The sequence below is a fragment of the Cherax quadricarinatus genome, chromosome 5 (assembly GCF_038502225.1).
Source record: "Cherax quadricarinatus isolate ZL_2023a chromosome 5, ASM3850222v1, whole genome shotgun sequence".
NCBI lineage: Eukaryota > Metazoa > Arthropoda > Malacostraca > Decapoda > Parastacidae > Cherax > Cherax quadricarinatus.
The window spans coordinates 13,341,817-13,349,368 of NC_091296.1; positions in this window are offsets into that span (position 1 = coordinate 13,341,817).

Below are 7,552 nucleotides of genomic sequence, written 5' to 3' on the forward strand. Positions count from 1 at the left end.
CCCAATGTAAATAAGTAAGGAACCCAATGGAAACAAGTCACTGACTTTTTTTGGGGGTCATCCTGGGTAATTTAGACATATGTTACTATGGATGATAATCTATGTAACTGTATTCATGTGTATCTGTACCTGAATAAACTTACTTATGTTGATTTAACCCATGAAAACCCAATGAAGTTATGAGTTGACAATTATTCCAACCATGGTGCTGTGGGTTAACAATTGTTCCAGCCATGGTGCTGTGGGTTAACAATTGTTCCAGCCATGGTGCTGTGGGTTAACAATTGTTCCAGCCATGGTGCTGTGGGTTAACAATTGTTCCAGCCATGGTGCTGTGGGTTAACAATTGTTCCAGCCATGGTGCTGTGGGTTAACAATTGTTCCAGCCATGGTGCTGTGGGTTAACAATTGTTCCAGCCATGGTGCTGTGGGTTAACAATTGTTCCAGCCATGGTGCTGTGGGTTAACAATTGTTCCAGCCATGGTGCTGTGGGTTAACAATTGTTCCAGCCATGGTGCTGTGGGTTAACAATTGTTCCAGCCATGGTGCTGTGGGTTAACAATTGTTCCAGCCATGGTGCTGTGGGTTAACAATTGTTCCAGCCATGGTGCTGTAGGTTAACAATTGTTCCAGCCATAGTGCTGTGGGTTAATTGTTCCAGCCATGGTGTTGTGGGTTAACAATTGTTCCAGCCATAGTGCTGTGGGTTAACAATTATTCCAGCCATGGTGCTGTGGGTTAACAATTGTTCCAGCCATGGTGCTGTGGGTTAACAATTGTTCCAGCCATGGTACTGTGGATTGACAATTGTTCCAGCCATGGTGCTGTGAGTTAACAATTGTTCCAGCCATTGTGCTGTGGGTTAACAATTGTTCCAGCCATGGTACTGTGGATTGAAAATTGTTCCAGCCATGGTACTGTGAATTGACAATTGTTCCAGCCATGGTGCTGTGAGTTAACAATTGTTCCAGCCATGGTGCTGTGGGTTAACAATTGTTCCAGCCATGGTACTGTGGACTGACAATTGCTCCAGCCATGGTGCTGTGGGTTGACATTTGTTCCAGCCATGGTGCTGTGGGTTAACAAGTGTTCCAGTTGTGGAAAATACTGTATATATTTTCCAGAAATTCAGCATTTATATGTATATAGATGGCCATACTGTATTTAATAACATTTATGTCATAAAAAACGGAAAGCCTGCGTCTGCGCAGAAGAGTCGCCATTTTGTTTGAATTGAATAACACGTTGTGAATAATGGGAAGAATTTTTCGTGCTCTAGAGGTTAAAATTGGGCTGACACCTCTCAAATAGGAGGCGAAATTGTTGGATGTGCATTCCTGCATAACTTGAGATATCAGACGACTGGACAAGACAGCGCCAGGAACCTCAGATAAGTCTTACGTAGTAACCTGGCCAGTGTTATTTTCATAGATAGACAGTGAGGTTTTCTGAGTATGATACACATGAATCTCCAGTCAAATTGGTGAGTGATATTAAGATATTTTCCTTCTGTTGTATAAATGTGTATATATATATAATTCTTTATTTTTAATATACAGTCCACAAATTTATATATTTACCAGTATTCCTGGTGTATGTATATTTCATTTATAATTTATAGGTCCAGAGCAACTTGTGGATATGACAGTGGTAGGTATCGAAGGGGGACATTTTTTGCGACCTAGGTGTCCCAAATTCCTACTTGTCTAACTGATAAATAATAATTATCATTGTTATTTACTGTTATGTACATAATGATACATTCAGATGAATGCAGTTTTCCACACCAGTCATAGTACTGTGGATTGACAATTGTTCCAGCCATGGTACTGTGGATTGACAATTGTTCCAGCCATGGTGCTGTGGGTTAACAATTGTTCCAGCCATGGTGCTGTGGGTTAACAATTGTTCCAGCCATGGTACTGTGGACTGACAATTGCTCCAGCCATGGTGCTGTGGGTTGACATTTGTTCCAGCCATGGTGCTGTGGGTTAACAATTGTTCCAGTCATGGTACTGTGGATTGACAATTGTTCCAGCCATGGTGTTGTGGGTTGACAAACTGTTCCAGCCATGGTGCTGTGGGTTGACATTTGTTCCAGCTATGGTAAGTAGTGGGTTGACAATTGTTCCAGACATGGTGCTGTGGGTTAACAGTTGTTCCAGCTATGGTGCTGTGGGTTGACAAATTGTTCCAGCCATGGTGCTGTGGGTTGACAAATTGTTCCAGCCATGGTGCTGAGTTGACAATTGTTCCAGCTATGGTGCTGTGGGTTAACAATTGTTCCAGCCAGTGCTGTGGGTTGACATTGTTCCAGCTATTGCGCTGTGGGTTGACAATTGTTCCAGCTATGGTGCTGTGGGTTAATTGTTCCAGCTATGGTGCTGTGGGTTAATTGTTCCAGCTATTGTGCTGTGGGTTGACAATTGTTCCAGCTGTGGTGCTGTGGATTAAGTTGTTCCAGCTATTGTGCTGTGGGTTGACAATTGTTCCAGCTATTGTACCGTGGATTGACAATTGTTCCAGCCATGGTGCTGTGGACTGACAATTGTTCCAGCCATGATACTATGGATTAACAATTGTTCCATCCATGATACTGTGGACTGGCAATTGTTCCAGTCATGATACTGTGGATTGAAAATTGTTCCAGCCATGATACTATGGATTAACAATTGTTCCAGCTATGATACAATGGATTGACAATTGTTCTAGTCATGATACTAAGGATTGACAATTGTTCCAGCCATGATACTATGGATTGACAATTGTTCCAGTCATGATGCAATGGATTGACAATTGTTCCAGCCATGATACTATGGATTGACAATTGTTCCAGCCATGATACTATGGATTGACAATTGTTCCAGCCATGATACTATGGATTGACAATTGTTCCAGCCATGATACTATGGATTGACAATTGTTCCAGCCATGATTCTATGGATTGACAATTGTTCCAGCCATGATACAATGGATTGACAATTGTTCCAGCCATGATACTATGGATTAACAATTGTTCCAGCCATGATACAATGGATTGAAGGCAATCGTGATGTACTAAGGATTGAGGGATACTATGGATTAACAATTGTTCCAGCCATGATACTATGTGACAATGTTCCAGCCATGATGAATGGATTGACAGTCCAGCCATATACTATGGATTGACAATTGTTCCAGCCATGATACTATGGATTGACAATTGAACTGGATTGACAATTGTTCCAGTCTGATACAATGGATTGACCCCAGCCATGATTCTGATACAATTGTTCTGATTCTATCATTGCCAACAATGGATTGACAATCGTTGGATTAACAATTGTTCCAGTCATGATACTAAGGATTGACAATTGTTCCAGCCATGATACTATGGATTGACAATTGTTCCAGCCATGATACTATGGATTAACAATTGTTCCAGCCATGATACTATATATATATCAGTAAGGCCTGAGTGGTTGAGGGGAGAGGACGTGTGTGTTGAGTGAAGTCCTAGGCCTTCAATATCAGAACTGCTTATCTCACCCGACTGATAACTCATCATGCAACAAATATCGTTGGAGCGCAGCTGAATTGCTGCTGGAACTCTTATGTGTGAACTGTGACTAGTGATATACCTAGTGAAACACAAACATGTTGATTTGAAGTGGCTGTAGGAGGCCTACCTTCACTCCACCTCGCCTGTCTCCCCTCCTTCCTCGATTTGGAACTCAGCCATTCGCCTCTATTTACTTATGGTCTAGAGGCGGTTTTTGCCAGACCACATAAATGCTTGAGTGCCCGTGTCAGTCCTCTGTGCCGCACTCCACTCATCTTACGAATATGTCTCCTGTGTGCCTACCTGCCTGCTACAAGCAAATATCCAAGTGGTTGACACGGGCTTAGCAAGCACATTCAAGCAGGCTTGAAAGCAGCATTCCAAGCAAGCCAGAACAAGCTAAGGTAGCCTGCAGTTACAGCTGTCCTAAGGCCCAGCATCTCTACGTATATGTTCTACATGCTGCTGGCATACCAGTGTTTCCTGTAGTGGCTTAGTTAAGAACAATTTAACGAGCATTGCAGTACTGACTTTTTAAGTGGGACATGCCAGAGGTTCACCTATAAACATAGTAAGTTTGTGCTAGAAGTGGTAAGTGCTGCAAATTTGTTGTAACTATTTGCACGAGTGGATTTCACTGACTTAGGACATTGTGCTACCATCAGTACCTACGTAGGCTTAAAATGAGTGAGGAATGTCTGGCCTGCTGGGTGACCTTGAAAATGGCACTATAAGACCCGCATGCCACTTACACCCATACTGCGTGTGTCTAGTGAGGTGAATGTCCCTTCCTCGACTTTCCTATTCACCGGTATCCCTTAACTCGTCGCCATTATCTACATATGGGATAAGGGCGAGTTTAGCTGATCCAGGCTAAACAGCGCTCCAAGCCAGCCAGTGAAGGCCAAGTTACACTGCAGCTACATCTGTTCTGAATCCCAGAATGCCTTTGTGAACGTTCTACAGTGTTCCGGCCGTACCTTCGGTGTTGTGAGAACTAGTTCTTATGTAGTGAAAATTTGTCTGTCATTCCAAGACACGTGTGCTAGATGTGTTAAGTGCTGCGGGTTTGGAGTAATTAACAAGTAGTACAGTGTTGGTAACTCTCGAGACGACTGTGAGCCCAGTGAATGACCTTGAAAATCGCACTGCGACCCGCAGGCCACTATACCCATATTGCCTGTGTCTAGCGAGGTGAATATCCCTTCCTTGTCCCTTCTCTCTTATGGAATAAAGGCGGTTTCGCTGACCCAAAGTAACAGACTAACTCTTCCATCTCAAGCAGCTGAACTAAAAGTGACCTATGGATGTGAACGAAGTAAATGATGGTGAAGGCGAATTCGTACGTTTTAGAAGTAAGGGAGCTTTGAAAAAAGAAAGAGGATTTCAAAGGAGGGTTGCTGCAAGAAACAACGAGAGCAACAACAACCATTGCAGAACGGTTAGGGTTGATTTCCTTGCTAACACTGAATTTGAGGTCAAGTTTAGATGGTTTTACGAAGCTTCATTAGACAACCCAGAGGAAAACCTTCGGATTCGCTTTCGTCATGACGAGGATAATTACGTTTTTGTTACTAACGACCCAACATTCATAGAAAAACTTCTTACTCATAAATATGCTAACATCCAACTCCAAGCTGCCCCACCAAGATCACCTAAAGTGCTTATTGTTATCCACAATGTCAATAAGTACTTGGATCCTAAATTCCTGTTGTCAGATCAAGTTGCAAACCCTCGTCGACTTCCAAATGATCTGATATTGGCTGAGTGGATTGGCCAAGGGACTCCACCATCATATATCTACTCTCGTGCAGCGCTTAACAGGAGTTACAAAATAACTTTGTACAAACCACCTCACCGTAGATGCTACAAGTGTCAGCGCTGGGGTCACGTTGCTTTTAAATGCTTTAGTAAGTCACACTGGTGTGCAGTGTGTGCCAAGGCCCATCCTTCTCACCAGTGCTATGATATGATCAAGAAACACCAGACCGTTGCATTAGAATGTATCAATTGTAAGACTCCAGGAGTCACAGCTGCTCATGCTGACTGCAGAGCGAAAGCTGCCCACATCGCCAGCCGCAGAGCTCCCGCCTCACCCATCACCCCCCATGATGAGGCAATAGGCCTACCAGATACTTCATGTCTGAATACTGACCCATGCCTGAACTCAGACAATATGGTTGAGCGAGTCACTCTGGGAGTACATCAACAGAGCACGATCACGTCTGCTATCAACACTAGTAATGCTGCTGGTGTTGACACCATCTGTCTGGCTGAGTCAGCTGTCAGTCAGCCACCTGGCTCAGCTGATCGGGACTTCATACCTCCAGATGACGCTAGTCTTGCTGGGGTGGTACACAACATGCAGCTGCGCATAACAGTACTGGAGAAGTACTGGCCTGGTGGCTAAAGCTTCCGCTTCACACACGGAGGACCCGGGTTCGATTCCCGGCGGGTGGAAACATTTCGACACGTTTCCTTACACCTGTTGTCCTGTTCACCTAGCAGCAAATAGGTACCTGGGTGTTAGTCGACTGGTGTGGGTCGCATCCTGGGGGACAAGATTAAGGACCCCAATGGAAATAAGTTAGACAGTCCTCGATGACGCACTGACTTTCTTGGGTTATCCTGGGTGGCTAACCCTACGGGGTTAAAAATCCGAACGAAATCTTATCTTATCTTATCTTAACAACTTGAGCACCATGAGGAAAAACTTACAGAGGTTGCAAATGAGTACATCAACCCACAGATTGTCAGCCATTATGAAAATGAGTGTGGTGATGATGAACAAACTGATGGTTGCAGTGGTGTTAATAATTACAAAAACGATGAATCTGATAGTGATTTAGATTTTTAGATTTTGCCACCGAAGTGGCTAGTTTATTGTGCACCCCATATCCTTCTTGTGGACGGTAGCGCGAGAGCATGTGGATACACAAAAGGCCTAGGAACTAGGCCCCAAAGGGTTAACAGGAATACATATGGATTTATATCTACATATCTATAGTTCACTTATCTGTTACAAGCAAATTTAGGAAATTTGCTTAGTATATCTGGTATCTTATTTTCATTAATAAGATATCTTGACATGTCACATAGGTTATTATACTGTCTGTCTCTGTATTCCTCAATAAGTGGACAATTAAGCACATAGTGTTCAAGAGAGTGACCATATGCCTGATAGTGGTGTTTACAATCACAGTGAAGATGATAAGGGCAGTGAAGACCATCATGATAGTCAACCTAATGAGTGTAATGTATTGGTAGATACCGAGTGTGGAGATGGCCCGGTTGTTGATAATGGTGTATGTATCACTGGTCATAATGATGAGGGAAGTGATACATGTGATGATAGTGATGAGTGTAATAAAAGCGGAGAGGTGAGTGCAAGGGATAGTGTCACCTTCCATACATTCACAAAGAGCGCAGTGACGTCTGTATACAAAGACTCCCAAGAGGTCTCACAAATGGAAGTGCACTTAGGAGACTCGTGGATAAGGATAATACTGATGATATTGATATTGATTATATCTGTTTGTTATTTAGTAAGTTTTTTCATTTTGCTGAGAAATTGAATACTATCCCTGGACTTTTATAATGGAACCAAACTCGTATAAACTATTCATTTTAAGTTGGAATATTGCGTCACTTAGAAAAAGATTTTCTGACCTGCATCATAAAGTAACCACTCAATCCATTGATATTGTGTGTCTACAAGAGTGCAGAGTCCCTGAAAAATCCCAACCCCCTAAATTGCCATCGTTTGTTGCATATAACCTCAAATCTACTAATTCTTGTGTTCTATATATTAAAAAATCACTTCCCCATCAACTTCTTGCACATAAGAAAACAGAGGAGCTACAGTATCACGGTGTTAGGATTTATATTGGGAACTCTGCTCTCAACATATTTAACTTGTATGCTCCTGCTGATAAGTTTAATTACTTGGAGCTCCCAACTTGTGCTCAGTCTGAACCTACTCTCATTATTGGTGATTATAATGCAAGACA